Source organism: Apodemus sylvaticus, chromosome 2 (assembly GCF_947179515.1).
Source record: "Apodemus sylvaticus chromosome 2, mApoSyl1.1, whole genome shotgun sequence".
Lineage (NCBI taxonomy): Eukaryota > Metazoa > Chordata > Mammalia > Rodentia > Muridae > Apodemus > Apodemus sylvaticus.
In genome coordinates, this window is record NC_067473.1 from 172,220,534 (window position 1) to 172,243,487 (window position 22,954).

Consider the following 22,954-nt stretch of genomic DNA (forward strand, 5'->3'; position numbering starts at 1 on the left):
TCACGCTGTAGAGCAAGCTAGCCTCTAACCCAGAGATCCCCCTGCCTCTGCCTCTGCAGTGCTGGGATTAACAGTGCGTGTTTGTCGCTGCTGCCCAGCCTCTTTTTTTTTAAATTAAGAACTTTGTTTTACTTTATTTGTATGGATGCTTTGCTTGTGAATTGGTTAGGTTTTTTGTTTGTTTGTTTGTTTGTTTGTTTGTTTGTGTCAACTTGACACGAGCTCTGGTCTAGGAAGGAGTCTAATGCCTCCATCAGATTAGCTTTTAGGCAAGTCTCTGGGTATTTTCTTGATTATTGATATGGAGGGTGACAGGCATTCTGGGCCATTGTATAACTAATCAAACTGGGGACTGGAAAGATGACTGGGGAGTGCTGGCTGTTCTTCCAGAGGACATAGGCTCATGGGTTCATCTCCCAGCACCAACATGGTGGCTCACAAACACCTGTATCTCTAGTTCCAGGTGATTTAATGTCTTCTTCTGGCCTTTGTGGACACAAGGAGCACAAAAAGTAACATGCTGCAAAAAACAATCATAAAAATAAAATGAAAAAAATCTTTAAAAAGAAAGCAAACGGAACAAACCCTAGGACAAGCTGGTAAGCAGTAGTCACCCGGCCTCTGCCTCAGTCCCTGCCTTGGGTTCCTGCCCTAATGTCCCTTAACAATGAACTGTTGTTAGGACAAGCTGGTAAGCAGTAGTCACCCCGGCGTCTGCCTCAGCCCTGCCTTGGGTTCCTGCCCTAATGTCCCTTAACAATGAACTGTTGTTAGGACAAGCTGGTAAGCAGTAGTCACCCTGGCCTCTGCCTCAGTCCTGCCTTGGGTTCCTGCCCTAATGCCCCTTAACGATGAACTGTTGTAAGCTAGAAGCTAAAATATCTACTTTCCTCCCAAGTTGCTTTTGGTCATGATGTTTATATAGCAATAGAAAGCAAGCCAAGATAGCTTGAATATATCCCTATGCACCAAGGTACTTATCTCTCCAGGCCCATGTACCGATCCTTTAAATTCAGAATGTTCCAGCTTCTGCCTACGTACATATATGTATTTATTTACTTTATTCAATAAACATAGGAATCCCCTATCATCCCCTGGTACTGAGGGTGAAATTCAGGGCCTTGCACATGCTAGTAAGCAAACACTCTACCACCGAGATACATTCCCACCTAGCCTTAGTCCTCTCCTCTCCTCTCCTCTCCTCTCCTCTCCTCTCCTCTCCTCTCCTCTCCTCTCCTCTCCTCTCCTCCCCCCCTCTCCTCCTCCCTCCCCTCCCCTTCCCTCCCCTCCTTAAGATTTATTTATTAGTATAAGTGAATATACTGTAGATGTCTTTAGACACTCCAGACAAAGGCATCAGATCTCATTAGGAATGGTTGTTCTCACCAGCCCCGCTCACTCCAGCCCAAAGATGTATGTGTGTGTGTGTGTGTGTGTGTGTGTGTAGGTTAGAGTATAACCTTGTGTCAATTCCTCTGTTACTGCCTACCTTTTTTTTTTAAATGATATTTTTATTCGTGTGTGTGTGTGTGTGTGTGTGTGTGTGTGTGTGTGTGTCTTCCAACCCACTTTCTTACCACCTAACAATCTGTTGCTGCATTTTCTTTTATTATTATTATTTTCAGGCTTTTGTTATTTTTTATTTATTTTTTCTTTTTGAGGCAGAGTCTCGTGTAACCCAGGCTGGCCTCCAATTTTCTGTACAACCAAAGCTGACCTTGAATCCTTGGTCCTCCTCCCTCTACCTCCCAAGAGCTAGGATTACCGGCATGTGCTACCATGTCCAGCGTGGAGGCCGGGGATTAATTATACTGTCATTGTTGCACAATTATTTTCATATGTTATCATCTTTTCCACAGTGACCAGCTTGCATTCTATTACAGGGAAGAGATTCCTTCCCCTATTTGTTTATTCGTTTATTTACTGAAGTAAGTGTGGAGCAGTGGACTCCTGTTCTTGTTTGTTTTGTTTTTGTTTGCAAGTCCTTATTTTCACTCTTCAGATGTTCCAACCATGTTCAGCTGCACACTTTTAGTCTAATTTCTCAGGTCCTTGTGACGAATTCCTGCTTTTCTTGAACACATCCTTGGTTTCTGGAACAATATCATGCTGTCCCTGCCTGACCCTAGCCCTAGAGTCAGGCACTTCTCAGGCACTGGGTCTTCTGGTGGAAAATGACATTAAAGAACCTCTGTTTCTACTTCCTGAGTGATTGAGCTAGGATATGCATGTATTCATATGCATATACATACTTAACATGTGTGTGCTTGTTTTTGTTTATACCTGCATTTTTAAAATGACTTCACATTAATATGTATTCTCTGATAACTTTTTAATTTGTGCGTGTGTGAATGCATGATATGTGTGTGTCAGCACCTTGCCACTGTGTGCATGTGGAAGTGAGAGGAAAACTCTGTGGACTGTATTCTCTCCTTTCTCCTTTATAAACAAACATCTGGAGATAAACTCAGGTCACCAAAACTGCACAGCAAAGTACCTTTACCTTCTGAGCCATCTCACTGGCCTGCTTCATACCTGTTTGTTTGTTTTAGTCAAATATTATTGGTTATTATTTCTTTTAATATCTTGTCCCCACATCTTTCTTCTTGTGAGACTCAGTAGGCCTATTGTTAGACCACTTGATATTTTTTCTTAGGCTATTATTGCCTCTTTCCCTTCTTACTCTCCCTCCTCTCTCTGTCTCTCTCTCCTCTTCCACCTCCTTCCTTTCCTTTCCTTTCCTTTCCTTTCCTTTCCTTTCTTTCCTTCTTTCGTAATTTACTCTGCAGTCTGTCCTCCAACTCAAGAGATCTACCTGCTTTGCCTCCCAAGTGCTAGGATTGAAGGCGTGAGCCACTATTATCCAGCTCACTCTTCCCTCCTCCCCTTCCTTCCTTCCCTCCTCCCCTTCCTTCCTTCCCTCCTCCCCTTCCTTCCTTCCCTCCTCCCCTTCCTTCCTTCCCTCCTCCCCTTCCTTCCTTCCCTCCTCCCCTTCCTTCCTTCCTTCTTCCCCTTCCTTCCTTCCCTCCTCCCCTTCCTTCCTTCCTTCCTTCCTTCCTTCCTTCCTTCCTTCCTTCCCTCCTCCCCTTCCTTCCTTCCCTCCTCCCCTTCCTTCCTTCCCTCCTCCCCTTCCTTCCTTCCCTCCTCCCCTTCCTTCCTTCCCTCCTCCCCTTCCTTCCTTCCTTCTTCCCCTTCCTTCCTTCCCTCCTCCCCTTCCTTCCTTCCTTCCTTCCTTCCTTCCTTCCTTCCTTCCTTCCTTCCTTCCCTCCTCCCCTTCCTTCCTTCCCTCCTTCCTTCCTTCCTTCCTTCCTTTCTTCCATATAGTCTGTAGAGTCTTGCTATATACCCAGCCCAGACAGGCCTACAGCTCATTGTGTGGGCAAGTGGCTTTGAATTAGGTATCCTCTTGCCTCAGGTGCTGGGCTTACAGGCAGGCTCCTAAAACCCAGCCTTTTCTTTTCTTTTCTTTTCTTTTCTTTTCTTTTCTTTTCTTTTCTTTTCTTTTCTTTTCTTTTCTTTTCTTTTCCTTTCTTCTCTTCTCTTCTCTTCTCTTCTCTTCTCTTCTCTTCTCTTCTCTTCTCTTCTCTTCTCTTCTCTTCTCTTCTCTTTTCTGTAGTACTGGGGTCAAACCCTAGAGCTTTAGCAAGCAGGCATACTGCTACTGGCCTCCATCTCCAGCCCTGGTACAGTTTTCAGGTATTAATTTTAGTCTTATTCCTTTCTATCTCCATTCTGGATTGTTTTCATTGCTGTGTTTCTAAATCCAGTAGTCTATTTTCTCTTTTGTCTACTGTTCTAAATCCATCCAACATTTTTAAATCGGATACTAGGTTGTTCAGCTTTGAACAACTGCCCTGAATCTCTCATTTGTCTGCTTAGGCTCTTTCTCTGAGTTGGATATCTGAGTGCATTTATAGTCACTTTTTCTCATTCATTTTTTCTGACTTGAGGTTTTTTTTTTTTTTTTTATTGATCAAACATTCTCTTTGCTAGAAGTCCTCTTCCTTAGCTTCTTTGCCTGTCTGCACGTTTCTTTCTTTCTTTCTTTCTTTCTTTCTTTCTTTTTTTTTTTTTTTTTTTTTTTTTTTTTTGGTTTTTCGAGACAGGGGTTTCTCTGTGTAGCCCTGGCTGTCCTGGAACTCACTCTGTAGACTAGGCTGGCCTTGAACTAAGAAATCTGCCTACCTCTGCCTCCCAAGTGCTGGGATCAAAGGTGTGCGCCACCACCACCTGGCTGTCTTCATGTTTCTTATCGGCTAAACATTACAAATGTTGTGGTTTTAGTTGCTGTGTTCCTTTGAAGGATATTGGACCTTGATGTACATGTTGTAGGTTATTTATTTCTGACCTTTATTCTCTTTTTCCCTCCTTTTTGAGACAGAGTCTCTTTACATAAGTCTGGCTGTCCTGGAACTCATTTTATAGACCAGGCTGGCCTCAAACTTAACAGATTCACTGCCTCTGCCTCTGAGTGCTGAGATTAAAGGTGTGCGCCACCATGCCCACTTGGTTGCAGGTTCCTTATATTCCGTGTGATCCTTTCTAGGCTTTTCTATTTCCCAGTTCCGTTCTCCAAAGCAGTTTTTTAAAAAAGTTATTTATTTTTTGCATGAGCACACTGTTACTGTCTTCAGACATACTAGAAGAGGGCATCAGATCCCATCACAAAGGGTTATGAACCCCTTTGTCGGTGCTGGGATTTGAACTCAGGACCTCTGAAAGAGCAGTCAGTGCTCTTAACCACTGGACCATCTCTCCAGGCCCCCCAAAGCAGTCTTTTTCACTTGTCATTTTTTGTTTTTTTGAGGTAGGGTTTTATATAGACTTATGTTCTCTTACTATGTAGACAGGATGACTTTGAACTCTTGATCCTCCTGTCTCCACCTTGTTAGCGCTGGGAATACAGGTATGGGCTACTGCAACTAGTGCACAGCAGTCCTCAGTATATCAGAACCCTTGCTAACAAGATGATAGACTCCTCCAAGCACTACCTGTGAGAACTCCACTAGTGCCCCAGTGTGTGCTGACCTCTCTACTGTGGCTCATGGTAATGGGAACCATGCTTGGCCTTGGATGAGAGTCAGAAATTGTTTGGTTTACTATTTTCCTGTGGTTGTTTCTCTAGCTTCATGGAATTTTACTCTATGCATTTCAGATTAGTATTAGTTGGAGATTCACAGGTACCCTGGTGCAGAGCTCAAATGTCCTTTTACTGAGTGGGGTCTTGTCACTCCCATGGTTTGCTATGGCAGCTGAAGACACCAGTTTTTCCAATATTGTGCCATCTCTTCAGATCAATAATGACACTGGGCTTTTCTCAGTCCACTCTTTGGTGTGGACTGAATTTCTTTATCAGTCCAAAACTGGAGGTTGCAATGGAATTCCTATGATTTTATAGGGAGATGGGGATCTTATGCCTGTAGGTAATGTGGTTATGAGAATGGCACCCTTAGGGGTGGGTGACATTCCTGCTCTTATAAGAAAAGATGAAAGAAGAACATGCTTATCTCTGCCGGGTGACAGAGAAGACTGTAAGCAGACTGCCATTTGTAAACTAGAACCAGGTCTCCGCACTCCCGGGCTTCAGAACTAGGAGAAAGAAAGATTTGTTGACTGAGCCACCCGTCCATGTTGTTCTGGTTACAGCAGCCATGACTAAGTCATCTCTCTGCTCTACATCCTGGAAACTGCCTTCAGGCAGTAAGCTAGGGATAGAACGCTTTGTTTTCCTTCTCTTAGGGACAGTCTGGCTCTGCCTGTTGCAGGGCATCTCAAGAGTAGCTCATATACTTTATCTGGTTCCTATTTGTTTATGGCTGGAAGGCATAATAGTTCATTCTTTGTGGAAATTAGTAATTTCTATAAAAGTAGAACATTTTAATCCATTTTTAAATTTTTTTTCTCTTCTTGCAACACATGGCTAAGTGTCCGAGAGTGTTCAGACAGGACAAATGCAAATGTAGAACATGACACTAACCTTCAGGGACTTGGTAGTGTGTGGGCAATTTAGAAAGCTAAATAACTCACAAATCTGCTAGGATACTAAAGCTGCTAGGATACTAAAAAGAATAGACATGCATGGAGGGGGATTTTTTTAATTGGACATTTTGTTTACTTACATTTCAAATGTTGACCCTTCTCTGTTTGGAAGGGGATTATTAACATGGCCTGTAGAGTACTCTGTGGAGCAGGCTTCACAGAGGGAAACACATTTGAGCTGGGCTCCAAGAGATGAGTGAGAAACTGCTATGTAAAGACAGGGGCGGGGGCATTCCAAGTTTTAAAATCTTAGATATAAACAAAAAGAAGTTAAACTAACGCTTTGCTAAAATTATATTTGAGATCTACGGTAATCTAGATAGCCATAGGTCAGGAGGCAAAACTATGATGTCAGCTTAGGGTTCTTTTTCTTTCCCTGACTGAGGTAAGTTCTTCCTATATAGCTTAGACAGTGATAGGAAAATGCTTTAGAATTGAGCCAGCCCTCTACTTCAGTAGACACCTAGATTCTAATTTCAGTGAATCTCATGGTCAGCTCAGCTTGGACTTGGTGGACCAGTCCTGTAATCCGAGCACTTGGAGGCAGAGGCAAAGGCTGCTGTAATTCTGAGATCAGCCTGGACTGCACAGCAAGTTTCAGGAGAGTGAAAACCTCTCCCTCAAATCAACCAAAGTTAGAATAATTGCCAGCATGTATACTGATTATTCATTATTTTTATTTATATTTGTAATTTGTGTTTATTTATATTTGTAATTTGTGTTATATTCTGAATTTAAACAAAAATAAATACGAGGAGCTATGTCATTGTAACCCATATTCCTATCCGAACTAGTTAAAATTTGCTTAAGTATGACAATAAGAGATGTATTTATTTTCTCTGAAGCTCTAGTTTGTTAGTAGTTTGTAACAGTATAAAATTTGTTGGTCATTTTAAGTTTTTCTGCTTTTCAAAAACCCTCTGTATACTTCTATTTTTAAGCATATTAGCATCTAGAAGTGAAATGTCAATATAGTAAAGAGAGGCTTTTCCAGAATTGAAAAAAATTATGTTTTTTTCCACTTCTCAGATTTTAACTGATAGTTTGATTTGGTAACAATCTTACAATATGCAGAGTTGATTGTAGATAAAGTTTTAGCAGAAGGGAGTAGGTTTAGAACTGTGCTGTCTAAAAGATTTATTCATCCATCTAATCAAATTTATTGATTCTTTTTGTTCATCAGCTATCTTTAGGCTAGAGATACAAAAGCAGAACCATGGTTATGGTCCATGAAGAGTCCCTTTCCTGGTGTTTTTGGGGTGAGGAGACCATCATGGTAGCACATAGTAAGGGCTTACAGATGTGGGGAACCTAAGGGAAGAAAAGTTATCCTGAGACTTAAAGATCGCCGAGAATCAGAACAGTGTGGAAGAACCTCTGGTCATCTCGCTAGTGTGGATTAAGCATGCCTTATCTAAATGCTTTGGAATATCAATGTTTTAGTTGTAGAGTTTTTAGGTTTGGGGTATTTTCATAGGCTTTAGGTGTTTTGAAGTCTGAAACTTCTGAGCACTGACACCGTGTTCAAAAGTTTCACATTTTAGGGCATTTCAGGTTTTTGAAGTAAGGATGCTCAATCTATAACTTCTTTGGGGAGGAGGGCTTTCCAGACAGGGTTTCTCTATGTAGCCCTGGCTGTCCTAGAACTTCCTGTGTAGACCAGGCTGCCCTCAGACTCAGAGATCTGCCTCCTCTGCTTCTCAGGTGCTGAGAATAAAGAAGACATGTGTGATTACTGTCTGGTGCAATCTAAAATTATTTCCAAAATGTTACTGTGTTTAACAGGATACCAGATGAAACTCTAAAAATGCTGGTGGTCAGACCCTGGCTTCAGAGTCACTTTCAGCAATTGTGATATAAGGATCTGTTTGTTACACTAGCATTTGAAGTGACCTTGAATGGATGCATAGGCCATGCATTGGATAAACTCATTTGAAGATGGCAAATTTGAATTCTACTTATTGTCACAAAATTTAGATAATCCAGCTAATGAATTTAGTGACGATTGCTTTGTGGTGCTGGAGATTAACTCAGGGCCTCAGGCATGCTCAGGCACACAGACCCTAGACAGTCTCTCTCTCTCTCTCTCTCTCTCTCTCTTTCTCTCTGGATGTAATTTTTGAAACTTGCTACAGGACCTTGGGTCTTTGGGATCAGTGTCAAGTCTTCAGATCTAGAGGCCGGTATCCTAACCCTCTGAGCCATCTAGCAAACCCAGCAGTTCTAGCTTTGACAACCCTTTTGCCACTAGATGTCACTAGAATAAAGCAGTTGGCCACAGACGTGTCTGTACCCTGTGCCCAGAGTTACGAACAAGGACTCCCAAGCATCTGGATTTCTTTTAGAACCAGGTCACAGTTCATTTCAAATACAAGTTAGTTGGGAAAGTATACATGTTCTATGACATAATAGTAATCTATAATTGCTTCTTTTAGTGTTTATCAAGATAGAAAAGGAAAAAAAAAAAAACTTCTGACCAGAGGAAACTCTATAGTGACCTTACACTGTGTATGTAGAAAACTCTTTCCAGTTTATCACTGTGCTCAAAGAAATAATTGTGTTTATTGGAGACAGTTTAAATATCTATCTGCTGGTGAGTGGATAAATAAAATACCTTGTGTCCAGGAAATGGAGTGAAATACTATTAAGCACTAGAAAGAAACTAATGGATGAACTGCAAACCACGATTGCATAGATTCAGGAGAGACAGCCCAAACTGGGAGACCCGCTCAGCAGGGTGGGAGGATGAAAGGGTGGACGAGATGACCTAAGTAGGAATCATGAGGCGAGAGCCCAAGTGAAGTGGTCTTAGTTGGCAGGTTCTCCTTGGTCCTGCCTGGAGTCTGGGCAGCACTGCACCTGCGCTGCTAGTGGCTGGGTGTAGATGGGGACATGCCATTTACTTTGTTTATTGTTAGTTCTTTGATACATTTCATACAGGCATGTAATGTATTCTGTTTCTTCTTCTCTTATCCCCCTCTCATCCCTATGAGCCCCACACCTTGTCTCTTTTCATAGTTGACTTTTGGTTTGGTTTTTTGAGGCATTTTTTAAAACTAGGGCTATCTGTGAGACTATCAGATTGGAACTATCCCTGGAAGCCTGATATGGTCATCAGTGGGTCACACAATTAAAGACAACGACTCTGTCTCCCTGAATCTATTAGTACTGAACTAATTCTTATTCTTAACATCTAAAGTTATTTTGTTTTTGTTTTCTTGAGATAGGCTCTTGGACTCACTGTGTAGCCAAGAATGACCTTGAAGTCCTGGCCCTCTTACTTGTGCTGGGGTTTCAGGCATGCATCACCACACCCCATTCTGTGTGGGACTAGGGCTCAGCCTCAGGACTTCAGTATGCCAGAGAACACTGTCCCGAATGAACCCCATCCCTGCCCAGTGCTTACGCTCTTAGCCTTAAGCAAATGCTGCTCTAAGGCTTTGTACACATGTGCTTCCGTGAGCAGTTTCGGTTGCTTAGGGTCAGTTCCTGGCAGTGGGATTGCTAGGTCATATGTGGTAAGCGTCTATTTAACTTCCCCAAACTGCCAAGCCTTTTCAGGTTGACTGTACTATTTTGCATTCTTTGAGCAATGTTTAAGTATTCCACTTCCTCTTTCTTTCTGCATATGGCCATTGGACTACATTGTATAATGGTTTTCATTTATGTCTCTCTAATGATAATATTCTTTTCATTTTCATTATCTATTCATGTATTTATGGTGTTTTTTGTTTGTTTGGTTGGTTTTACAGTGAATGATACTTTATTCAGTCATTTTCTTTACAACTAAAACTCTGGGAATTCAAAATTAACATCCTTGCCAGTGAGCTTCTTGTACACACCAGAAAACGTTTCAACCTTGTGCTCCATGTTGTTCTGCTGTGCTTTTGTCTAAATGAACTTTTATGAGCCGGCTGCCATCCGGTTTCACACGGGTCCTCTTGTCCACAGTGTCACTTGGGAAGACCAAGTCCTCAAGGACGGTGTCGTGCACTGCTGTCAGGTGCGGCTTCTGGGGCGCTTTTGCTTGTTTTTCATACAGGTTTTCTGGCTTGGTTTGGGCAGCATCCTTCTCTGAGCAATGAAGACTATATGCTTCCCACTGACTTGGGAATGTACTTGGATTTTCTGGAAAGATTTAAGCTGAGGAGCTGGTACAAAAATTATGATAGCTTTCCGACCACCACCAATTTCCATTTCGTTGGCTGTGGTGAAGTTGCAGTCTCAGCTGCGCCTTGAGATCTGAGTTCATCTCTAGCTGCAGTAGCACCTGAGAGATGCCAGACTTGTCTGGTTTCTCGCCCTGGGCTTCACAATCTTGGTGCTCGAGCTGAACATGGTTTCGTTCTTATAGAATTCCAGCTTAGAAAGAGCTATTCGTATGTTTTTATAGATTAAAGTAATTTAAATCTTATGCCCATTTAAAAATTGTTCTTAACATATATATACAAGACTTTCTTTCTACATTCTGTCGATACCCCCTTTATTAGGCTTACAAATATTTTCACTCTAGTCTGTGGCTTCTCTGTATTTTCAAAATATTTAAAAATTTATTTTTTATGTATACATGTTTTACTTACATGTATGTTTCTGTACTGATGTGTGCTTGGTGCCTGTGGAGACCAGAGGGGTTTCAGATCCACTGGAACTGGAGTTACAGATGGTTGTGAGCCATCATGTTCATAATGGGAATCAAAGCTAGGTCCTCTGGTACATGTTGAAAGTCTGTCCTGGCTGGGCACCCAGGAAGTTGAAGCAAGCGGATCACAGGTTCAAGGCCTCCCTCTACTGCAGAGTAAGACCTCTCTCAGCCCGCTTCCAAATTTCTGTCTTCAAAATGCTGTCTTTAGCACTAACTTCAGTTTCATTTAATAAATTTTGATTTTCTTTTCTTTTATTCATTGATCCTCCTTTTCTGTGTGCTTCAGGGTTATGTCTTTTTATGGTCTTGTTTAATCTTTACTGGGGCCTTTAAACTTTTGCATTAAGATTTAAAACCATAGCTATCCTAGGATTTCAGACACATCTCTCCTTCTCATCCTTCTCATTATCTGAGATAGTCTTTTGTAGGGCATGTTGCTCCCACTTCAGGTACCCATGTATGTCAGGAGAACACACTCTAGTTTCTTTGTGACTTTTGTGCTTGCTGTCACACAGTCTTCTGTATGCTGTAAACTCATGTTATCTGACTGTTCATGCTTTTTGCTTTAGGTCCAGTGTTGGCAAACATTCTCTTCAAAGGTGTGGTGGTAGCAGGCTTTGCAGGCTCCCTGGTCTTTGTTATGAGATAACAACCATTGATGATGGATGAAAGAATGAGTGTGCCTGTGCTCTATGTAACTTGTCTTATAAAACCTCAAAGGAGCTAGATTCGGCCTTTGGACCATGCTTTGTTGACTTCCACTTCAGATGCTCAGTGAGTCAGTGATTAGAAATAAGAAAATGGTGCTTTATGTTTGCTTTCATTTCTGCCATTCCCGGAGACTCCCCTGTCTTAGGGAGACGCAGGTTTGTGTTTCCCATCGTGCTTCTTCCTAGAAGACGTCCCTTAGCATTTCCTGTAGTGTAGCTCTGCTGCTAATAAGACTCTTGCCCTTATTATTTTTTTCTGATAAAGTCTTTATTTCCTTTTAGTTTTTCATAACTATACTCTTTTAAAGAAATATTTTTATTTTATGTACATGCATATGTATGTAGCACAAGCACACAATGCCCAAGAATCTAGAAGAGGGCATCATATTCCCTGTGTCTTAGTTAGGCTTTCATTGCTGTGAAGAGACACCATGACCAGGGCAACTCTTATAAAGGAAAACTTTAACTGGGGTTGGCTTATAGTTTCAGACATTCCATTATCATCATGGTAGGAAGCATGGTAACATGCAGGTGGGTATAGTGCTGGAGAAGGAGCTAAGATCTACATCTTAATCTGCAGACACCAGGAGACTGTGTACCACACTGGTTATAGCTTGAGCATAGGAAACCTCAAAGCTCACCCCCACTCAGTGACACACTTTCTCCAACAAGGCCATACTTACTCAAGGCCATACCTACTTCAAAAAGGCCACACCTCCTAATAGTGCTACTCCCTATGGGCAAACATTGAAACACATGAATCTATGTGGGCCATTCCTATTTAAACCACCACACCCTGGAACTGGACTTACAAATGGTTCTAAGTTAATATGTGCGGCTGGGAACAGAATTTGGGTCCTTTAAGCAGCCAGTGCTTTTAACTGCTAAGCCATCTCTCCAGCCCTCTTCTCGGGACTTTATTTTATTTTATGTATATGAGTACATTGTAGCTATCTTCAGATATACCAGAAGGCGGCATTGGATCTCATTACAGATGGTTGTGAACCACCATGTGGTTGCCGGGAATTGAACTCAGGACCTCTGGAAGAGCAATCAGTGCTCTTAATTGCTGAACCATCTTTCCAACCCTATCCTCAGTTTAAAAAAATGGTTGTTTTTGTTCTTTCTAAATCTCTATTCTTTGTATTACTTCAACAAATTTTCCTTTAATTCTTTTTAAATTAAGATATAGTTTAAATGCAACAAAGCGCACCTGTTTTAATATGTAGTTCTGAGAACGTTGTTGGATCCATACCATTATGTTAACACCCTCATAACCAAGGTATACAGTAATTGCACCATTCCTCAAAACTTCTCCTGTGTACGGCCAGTCTCATCTCTGACCTTTGTGCCACGCTAACACTGATCTGCCTCCTGTTCTGGAGTTTGTCTTTCCCAGTGCTGTATGGAACCGTTACAGTGTATATCCTTTTGAGTCTGGCTTTTTTTCCACTCAGAGTAATGCAATCAGGAGTTATTTGTACTATCAAGACTTTTCCCGTTCATTCTTGGTGTTTGTATTTATGTATATATCATAGTTTGAATATTTTTCAGTTGGAGAAAATTTGGAATGTTTTGAATATTTGACAGTCATAAACAAAGACACTATAATAGCAGTTTTATGAAAGTTACAGAGTATGCCAAAATTGCTTTTTTTAAAAAAAATTTTTTTAAAAAATTATTTTCTTTACTTACATTTCACATGTCCCCTTTCCCAGTTTCCCCCTCATCCCAGAAACCACCTATCTCATCTCCCCTCCCCCTGCTTTTATGAGGGTGTTCCCCAATCTACCCACCCACTCTTTGCCTCCCTGGCCTCGGATTCCCCTACACTTGGGCATCCATCAAGCCTTCACAGGACCAAGGGCCTCTCCGCCCATTGATGCATATCAAGGCCATCCTCTGCTACATGTGTGCCTGTAGCTATGGGTACTCCTTGTTTGGTAGCTTAGTCCCTGAGAGCCACCTTAGACCCCTGGGGGGTCTGGTTAGTTGATATTGTTCTTTCTGTGGGGTTGCAAACCCCTTCAGCTCTTTTGATCCTTTCTCTAACTCCTCCATTGGGGACCCTGTACTCAGTCCAATGACTAGCTAAGAGCACCCACTTCTGTATTTGTCAGGCTCTAGCAGAGCCTCTCAGGAGAGAGCTCTATCAGGCTCCTGTCAGCAAGCACTTCTTGGCATCCACAATAGTGTCTAGGTTTGGTGACCTTATGTGGAATGGATCCCCAGGTGGGGCAGTCTCTGGTTGGTCTTTCCTTTAGTCTCTGCTCTACACTTTGTCTCCATATTTGCTCCCGTGAGTATTTTGTTCCCCTTTCTAAGAGGGACTGAAGCACACCCTTCACAATAGTCACAAATAATATTACATACCTTGGTGTGACTCTAACCAAGCAAGTGAAAGTCTATATGATAAGAACGTCAAGTCTCTGAAGAAAGAAATCAAAGAAGATCTCAGAAGATGGAGAGATCTCCAGTGCTCATAGATTGGCAGGATTGATATAGTAAAAATGGCCATCGTGCTGAAAGCAATCCACAGATTCAATGCAATCCCCATCAAAATTCCAACTCAATTCTTCATAGACTTAGAAAGAGCAATTTGTAACTTCATTTGGAATAAACAAAAACCCAGGATAGCAAAAACTATTCTTAACAATAAAAGAACTTCTGGAGGAATGATCATCCCTGAGCTCAAGCTGTATTACAGAGCAATAGTTATTAAAAAAATGAACTATATGGTATTGGTACAGAGACAGGTAGGAGGATCAATGGAATAGATTTGAAGACCCGGAAATGACCCGCACAACTATGGTCACTTGATATTTGACAAAGGAGCTAAAAGCATCCAGTGGAAAAAGACAACATTTTCAATAAATACTGCTGGTTCAACTGTCGGTTAGCATGCAGAAGGATGCAAATTGATCCATTCTTATCTCCTTATACAAAGCTCAAGTCCAAGTGGATCAAGGACCTCCACATAAAACCAGATACGCTGAAACTAATAGAAAAGAAAGTGGGGAAGATTCTCGAGCACATGGGCACAGGGGAGAAGTTCCTGAACACAACACCAATGACTTATGCTCTAAGATCAAGAATCGACAAATGGAACTTCATAGAATTGCAAAGCTTCTGTAAGGTAAAGGACTCTGTCAATAGGTCAAAATGGCAACCAACAAATTGGGAGATCTTTACCAATCCTACATCTGATAGAGGGCTAATAGCCACTGTATACAAAGAACTCAAGAAGTTAGACTCCAGAGAATCAAATAACCCAATTAAAAATGGGGTACAGAGCTAAAGAAAGAATTCTCATCTGAGGAATATTGAATGGCCAAGAAGCACTTAAAGAAATGTTCAAGATCCTTGGTCATCAGGGAAATGCAAATCAAAACAACCCTGAGATTCCACCTTACACCAGTCAGAATGACTAAGATCAAAAACTCAGGTGACAGCAGATGCTGGCGAGGATATGGAGAAAGAGGAACACTCCTCCATTGTTTGATTGCAAGCTGGTACAACCACTCTGGAAATCAGTCTGGCAGTTCATCAGAAAATTGGACATAGTGCTGTCTGAAGACCAAGCTATACCTCTCCTGGGCATATACCCAAAAGACTCTCCAACGTATAACTAGGACACATGCTCCACTATGTTCATAGCAGCCTTCTTTATAATAGCCAAGAGCTTGAAAGAATCCAGCTGTCCTTCAACAGAGGAATGGATACAGAAAATGTGGTACATTTACACAATGGAGTACTACTCAGCTATTAAAAACAATGAATTCATGAAATTCTTAGGCAAATGGATGGAACTAGAAAATATCATCCTGAGTGAGGTAACCCAATCACAAAAGAACACACATGGTACACACTCACTGATAAGTGGATATTAGCCCCAAAGCTCTCAATACCCAAGATAAAATTCACAGACCATATGAAGCTCAAGAAGAAGGAAGACCAAAATTGCTTTTAAAAATATTTAATGAAGCTGGATATGGTGGCACATGCCTTTAAGTCCAGTAATTGGGAGAAAGAGGCAGGCAGATCTCTGAATTTGAGGCCTGCCTGGTCTATAGAGTGAGTTCCAGGACAGACAGAACTATACAGAAAATCCCTGTCTCAAAACAAAAACATAGAGACAAAAAAAAAAAAAAAACCTAAAAAAAAAAAAAAATGAATGAGCCAGTACACATTTGAACAAGGACTATCTGAACATTCATTTTCATAATATTCTCCAAGCACTATTAAGAGCTTTTCCTTCCAAAATGGAAATATCTTTTACTCTCATAAGGTAATTTGTACTCATTTAAAAATTATAGAGTAGTTGTCTTTCTGGGCTGAGGTGGTTCCTTGAGTGACATGATCTTGTGTCATTCAGGCCTCTGATTAGAAACCTACATGCATTCCATGTTGTCCTTCTAGAGTTTGACCTGTGCAACTGTGCACCTATTCCAAATGCAGTCTACATCCTCTGTGTCTTCCACAGGCTGGGCCTTTTTGTATGCATGCTAGATTTCTTTCAGTGTAGTTCAGGTTAAAGTTTCTTGGTAGCACATTCACTTGAGTCCTATAAAACCCTAAAGTGTTTTTGCATGCCTTGACTGTAAGCCACACCTCCCCATCATCCATTTTTCTAGATAGTTTCAGATTGCTAGTAAATATGTGTGGGCTGGTGAGATGGCTCAGCGGTTAAGAACTGACTTCTCTTCTGAAGGTTCTGAGTTCAAATCCCAAAAACCACATAATGGCTCACAACCATCTATAATGAGATCTGATGCCCTCTTCTGGTGTGTCTGAAGACAGCTACAGAATACTTACATATAACAATAAATAAATCTTAACAAAAAGATGAATATTTGTTCAACCCTATTATGCAGTTATGTTTCTGTATTGTTGAAGCTTTTTGCTTTTTCTATTTTTTAATTTTTACAACTAACATCCTAAGTGGAATTTTTTCAAATGATCATAAAATGCTTAACAGGGCAGATCCATGATATAAAGACTATAGGAGATCACATAATACCATTGTTGACAGAGCAAGAACTCTTTCTGTCTGGTCAATTTTTAAATTGCCTAGGCTTACCTTAGGATATTGCTACATTATGTGAAACAAGTGACAGGTAATGATGATTATTTATTGTTTTTTTAGTTTTTGAGACAGTTGAAAAGGCTTCATGTGCACTGTATAGCTGAGGATGACCTTCAGCAACACCCCCCACCCCCATCTTTACATCTCAGTGCTGGAACTTTAGGCATGGGCCATGATGCCCCACTTATGGGTTTCTGAGGCTCTAACCCTGGTCCTTATACATGAGGCAAGCATTCTACCAATTGGAGTCTATCTCCAGTCCCTTGTTCTGTTTTTCTTTCCTTCTGAGAACAGTCCTATGTAGTCTAGGCTGGCCTCAAACTCACTAGATAGCTGAAACTGGCCTTCACCTTCTGGGATTATATGCCACCATGCCACCATGCCTTATAAAATTTAAGATTGTGATTATTTATTTTCTGAAGTGTTTGAGATTGAACCTGGATTTGTGCAAGAAAAGGAAGTGCTCTACCTCTGAACTCTCTTCCTGGCTCCCAAGAGACTCCATTTATAAACACACAATTGAAAACAGTAAAACGTTTAAGATCTAGCCCAAACCTCAAATAGGAAGGATAATAGTGTCAAGACTGCCAGTTACTTAGATTATGACATCAGCAAGAAGGAATGGTTGGATATGGATAGTTAATATCCAACACAAAAGCAGTGTATCTGTAAACAAAGTAAAGTAAGCCTAACAATGACACCCACTGTTTTTATTGGATGTGATCCTTGACCAGTACTAGATAAGCCTATCGATAAACCCACCCGGTCAGACAGCATCTCATAATTGTACAATAAGGGAAACCAGGACAAAGGGTTAATCATTAATGAAAGGCGACCACACGCATGAGGAGGACACACATGAGAACAGGTGAGAGCCATTTGAGACTGCTCTGAGCACGAGGGAGGGCTAATGGCAGCGCTGGCCAGAGAGCTGCTACCACCCTGCAGTGCTTCCCGGCAGTGTCTGCCAAGACTGAAGCAGTCTCCATGCAGCCCCACACAGTGAGGGGGTTCTATGGAAACAGGACCAAGGGCGTCTAGACAGGAGCATCTCAGTTAGTTAGCAGGGTGAAGTCAGTCCTCTCCCAGCTTGCCATAAGTTCTGGTGAGGCACTATGCTTCTGAGGCTTGTTTATTTCGGCCTTGGTTCATCTCTATTCTGATTTTGGTAACAATTGAGTCTCAGTCATTTCAGCTTAGGGGTAAAATACAGGTTGTTGAGGCAAATTCTGTGAATTCAGTTAAAAAGTATGTAGAAAGATAACTATCTCTGACCAAAGTACTCTCCTAGACTCATATACGCAAACACTTATATACATACATGTGTGGTGTGTGTATATGCACTGTCTGTATGTGGGTGTGCTTAACCATGCAACTTTGTGTGGAGAATAGAGGTTAAATTTGGGGTGTCTTTCCTCAGTCAGTGTTCCACCTTCATTTATTTTTTATTTATTTATTTATTTATTTATTTATTTATTTATTTATTTATTATGTGTGTGTACAGGTGTGGATTGAGGCCAGGGGAGGACATCTGGTATCCTGGCCTACTACTGTCTTTATTATTACCTAAGACATGGTTTCTCACTGAATCTGAAGCTAGATTGGTCCCCAGCAAGTCATAGCTATTCCCGTCTCCATACCCCACACTGCTGGCTTATAGGCACAGGCACACACATGCTCTACTCTTGTTCTGTCTTGCTTCATTTTTTTAACATGAGTTCCAAACTCAAGGTTCTCATTCTTGTACAGAAAGTGTTCTTATCCACTAAGCCACGCCCTCAGCCCATCTGCCTTATTTATTTGAGATAAAGTCTCTTACTGGACTAAAGCTTGCCCTTTTGGCTCCCAGATCTTCCTGCGTCCACACACTATGCTGGGGTTACAAGCTTACGCTGCTGTACCCGACCTTTTTTTTTTTTTAATGTGGGCTATAGTCCTCATATATATGCAGAAAGTACTTTACCCACTCAGTCATTTTCCCAGCCTTCACAAATAAATATATTTTAATATGCATTTATAGAGTTTTTTACCTTTGGTGCAGGCGAACCCCTTCCAGGGTTTTCCATATGCTAAGCACACACTTGGCTTTATAACCTCGAATGATTTGGTTTTGTTGCTGTTTTGTTGGTTGTGTGCTTGGCTGGTGTTTTGAGAGTCTTCCTATGTAACCCTCGCTGTTAACCCACTTGCTCTGAACTTGCAGAGATCTTGCCTCAACCTCCCAAATACTGAGATTAAAGGCATGCAACATCACAGCTAGTCTGCACTTTTGTACATTTTTTTCTGGAATCTTCATTAAGCCCAGTTCTAGCAATGTAACCCCTTTGAGTATGTGATTTCTGCTATATTTGGGCACGGACCTGAAAATCTCAAGTGATCATCCTATCTCCCCTCCCCCCTTGTAACTTGAGCTCCAGAGCAAACTAGCAGCCACCTCCTGCCTTTATGTCTTACAAGCCTTTACTTCTGTATTAGACTAGAAGGTTTTGTCTTTTTGAAAGAGGGTCTTACTATAGTCCTGGTTGTCCTGGAACTCACTGTGTAGACCAGGCTGGCGTCCTGCCTGTCTCCTAAGTGCTAGGATCAGAGACGCGTGTTACTACTCCCAGCACTAGACATGGCATTTAATGGCTCATCCTACTAGAGTGGAGGTTTTTCTGAGCTCGCCTGCTTCATCATCCTCTTTACCTTTTCAAGATTGCTAATGACATAGTTAAATGAATCACAAAAGAGAAAAGGGGAAGGTATTTGAGGTGGCTGAGGTAGCTGTGCAAAGAGCATGCTAAAGGTCTAATTTTAAAGTCTGTTCTAAGTGAACAGGGAAGAAAATGTAACACAGGCAGGTAGAAAACCGTGGTGTGAGTGAGTCGAGTTGGGAGATGCTTCTGAGTTGGTGGGCGCGAGGATGGTTAGGAAAGGAGAATGTGTGGGCAGAGCAAAAGGCAGTGATAAGGGGCCGGTCAGGACCTAGCTGTGGAACTCCTCCTTCTCATCCATATTTTCTGCCACTGAGAAAGATAATTAGCTGAAAATGATAGGTAGGATATGAGTTGTTAAACCCCAGACAGAATTCTAGAAGTCTAGTGAGCTGGTCAAAGGTTTCTGCTTTTTCGTTCCCACGGTGCTGTCCCTCCCGGGCTTCTGCCTCTGTTCATTCCTCCTCTTCAGGCTATTGGAAGAACTTGTGAGTGGAATTATTAAACTGTGGTCTTTAATGAATTGTGGAGTACGAGAAATGCCAGAAGCTTCGACAAGGGAAAGAGAGGATGCTAAAGCAGGGAGTTGATTCCAAGAAGACCTCACCATGGCTTCATCCATCAGCTCCGACTCTCCCTACCTTCTGAGCTTGCCCTTTCCACGACAGGGTCTCTAGTTACTTGTGTCCTTTGCAACCTAACAAATTCCAAAGTAAGTGTGTAAGAAAATCTATAGATGTCGGGGTCTGACCTAAACACCTGAGCTTGTTCCCTAGCATGCCAGCTGACTTACTGCTTCCCAAAGAGCCCTGGATGAACTATGCACTCACTCTTCTTTGCTGAGACATAAATCACGTTTATATACTGGATGTGGGTGCCTGCTATTACGGTTGCAACAGGAAATATGACACCAGCACCTTTAAAGCTGTGGGATTTTTTTTTGGGGGGGGGGATTGTTGGAGAGACGGCTCAGAGGTTAAGAGAACTTACTGTTCTATCATGAGGACCAGAGATCTGATCCCAGCACCCATATCAGGTGATACTGGATAAATTGTCTAACATGGGTGGATGCCAGGAATTGGTCAAAATGGTTCCAGTAGACTCAATGGACTAAAGCTACAATAACATTTAAAAGCAGTATATCAAGTTATACATTTAAATTAAAAATAACCAGTTGTACATGGATAAGGTACAGATAACAATGACAATTCAGTGTGGGTTTTTACGGGTCTCAAGTTTAGAAAGTGGTACTCATAGGCACAGTACTTGGCTCCAATGATTGCTGGAGGCTCTTCAGGCTAAAGAAAGGAATTTGAAGGCAATGCCTAGAAATTACAACTGCTATTATGATTTTATTGTTGCAGCAGGAAACATAACATTGACACTTTCAAAGCTGTGGGATTGGGGGTGGGCAGAGGGGGTGCTAGAGAGATAACTCAGAGGTTAAGAGCACTTTCTGTTCTATCATGAGGACCAGAGATCTGACCCTAGTACCCACATCAGGCCATTACAACTGCCTGTAACTCCAACTTCAAGGGATCAAATGTATCTCTACCGTCACTGGCATTTGCACAGTCTCACACACATGTACACATAGACAAAAATAAGTCTTTGAAAAAGTCTGTATCTGTGGGTAATTACTGGGGCAGTGGTCTGAGATGGACAACCCAGTTAGGTAGTCACTATAGTTTTCTAATGATACATGGATCAAAGTCCTGGCTGAGTTAGGGACAGTAGAAGGAGCAAGTCTGAGCTGTCTCAAAGAAGGGCCGAAAGACCGGTGGCTGGAGGATGAAAGCAAAGGACAAGACGCCTGATGGGGAGGCAGGATAGTGGCCGAACTGAAAGGAGAGTGCTTTCTTAAACTGGCTCCTCTGAGCCAGCAAGGCCTAGCGGCTTGGAGAGTTTCTCTGGTCATGAGTGAACTTTCAATGAGGTGGGAGTATTTTTGGAAAGGGAGGGCAGCAGGTATCTTTCAGATTTAATTGTTTTTCTTTGTCAATTTTGCCCTGGTGGTAGTCTCCCAGTCAGGGCAAACACTCTGTGCTGATGTACTTAGCACACAAGTAATGACATATGCAGTGCTCTTGGAAAGGAGGAGGGGGTTATGAAATCGTTGTACTTTTATTTTACTGTTTGTGCCAGGGAACAATCCATCTGTGGTTCTGGGGCTCTCAGGGCCATGAGAGTGAAGCCCAGAGTGAATACGAATCGGAATTTATGGCACTCTTGTTGGAAATTGCTACCCTCATTTAGAAGTCATTACCAATTGTGTTGATAAAGTAATGTTTAAATGGAGCATATGAAACCCATGCTTAGCAGTTATACCCTTCCAGAACACTAGCTTATAAAGTACTCATCTGAGCTGTGGGTGGGATGAAGTCACCTGAGCAATTTTCTGTAATTATAACCTTCAGAGCTGCTTCCTTTGTCTTTTTCAGGTTTAAACAAACTCAGCAGCTGCAGCAGTGCAACAACCTATGATTTTCTTTTTCTCTATAAATGTGCATGTGTCGTGTGTGTGTGTGTGTGTGTGTGTATGTGTGTGTATATGTGTGTTATGTGTGTATGTGTGTTATGTGTGTGTGTATGTGTGGTGTGTGTGTGTATATGTGTGTGTGTATGTGGTGTGTGTGTGTGTGTGTGTGTGTGTGTTTTGTTGCCAGGGATGGAGCCCAGGATCTCTGACATGCTAGGCAAGTGCTATATCTCTAAGCTACACAAAATCCTGGAATTTTGTTAAAGAGTCACAGTTACAGGGGAAGATAGATTTTTTATTCTTGTTCCTTCTTTAGTTTACTTCAATTTGTATTTCTGAGAAATGTTGGAACTCACAAACAGCGCTATCTGCCTGAGGATTACTGAGCTCAGAATAGCACCTCTCCAATCACTGCTAGGTAGGATTTGGATCTAAATTAATTCATTCCTGTAGCATGGCCCTGAGAGGCCCAGAAAGAACTGTTAGTGCTGTGCCCTGTCACGGCTCCATGGCTTGGGTTCCTTGTGCATATCTCAGAACATGACAGCATCAGGCAACACTGGAGGCAGTGTCTGCTTCCTGATGCTTAGACCTGGGAATGATGCCTTTCCAGCAGCTGTGCATTCAGGTTAGAGGGGCGCTCCACTGCCAGAGAGTGGGGCCTAGGAGACCTCGCAAGGGAGAACCTGAGCCTGACAATCTGAGGTACTATCACTGCTGGCCACTTAAAACACAGAACCATATTTTCTAGCAAGTTCTTTGAATTTTATACTGCTTAATGTGTAGAGTAAAAGTGTTGGCTTTCAAAAGCATCTAAATGGTGCCTTGATGAAGAAGTATATAGCAGAAAGTAGTATAATGCATCATTGCTATTTTTCTTGTTTCCCTCCCATGAGTAACAAATGATCTAGAATAGTCTAGGGCTTACTTTTTTATTTATTTATTTTTGTTTGTTTGGATCTATTAGCTCTTTCTCACAATGCTGAAACAGAAATATCTTTTCTGGGGTTAAAAATGATCAAGTCATCTTGTTATGTTACCCTTTCTAGTAACTTAGGGGCAATATTTTAGCTTGCTGAGACTTCCTGGACAGTTCTTTGTGCACACTTATAGGGCCTTGTGTCATAGAAATGTTTCAGAAGATCTGTAAATAGATCACGAACATAGGGAGGGCAAACAGAAGGAAGTTAATCGTCGGTGTTGCTTCAGAACTGAGCAAACGTATTTTCAAGAGCAAGGTTCCTGCTGGGCATCACTGAATAAGAATGAGTTGATGTCACAGTTGGCCAGAAGCAACTCTTT

At 41.7% G+C, this 22,954-nt stretch overlaps 1 protein-coding gene and 1 pseudogene across 1 annotated transcript in view; one reads left to right on the top strand and one right to left on the bottom strand.

Annotated features, from left to right (window-relative positions):
- Borcs5 (BLOC-1 related complex subunit 5) overlaps window positions 1–22,954 on the top strand; it is a 68,407-nt gene that overhangs the window by 9,351 nt on the left and 36,102 nt on the right. The gene's annotated exons all lie outside the window — the stretch shown is intronic.
- On the bottom strand, window positions 9,826–10,377 carry LOC127679329 (40S ribosomal protein S7-like; annotated as a pseudogene).